A 428-nucleotide genomic window follows, 5' to 3' on the forward strand; every position below is an offset into this window, starting at 1 on the left:
ACATTATTACTAATTAATATGAAGTAAACTTTTATGCTTCCTCCTCAAATATGTCTTTTCTTTCTAATTTGTTGATTTTCATATGTGTGTGTATAGCATACAGAACATCTCACATAATCTTATTCATCTATATACCCACTTCCCAAATGGTACCCTCCCATAGCCCCTCTCCCACATACTCTGTCATCCCTTTTACTCTCCTCTATGTTGTCAACACCCCCAGCCATTCTCCAGTGCTTGTCTGTCTGTTGAATCTAGTCAGTCTATCTAGAGATCCTTATTTTAGGAATATCAGCTGTTCCTCAGCTAGCAGCAATCAGTTGTCAATATTCCTTTAGATAAGATTGGGGTCTACTGTTCATTTTCCCAATTCTATGCTGAGTTACTGTCTGGGAGTCTCTTGTGCCACCTTGGCCAATAACTCAAAG

The sequence above is a fragment of the Nannospalax galili genome, unplaced genomic scaffold (genome assembly GCF_000622305.1).
Source record: "Nannospalax galili isolate Female #2095 unplaced genomic scaffold, S.galili_v1.0 scaffold213, whole genome shotgun sequence".
In the NCBI taxonomy this organism is placed as follows: Eukaryota; Metazoa; Chordata; class Mammalia; order Rodentia; family Spalacidae; genus Nannospalax; species Nannospalax galili.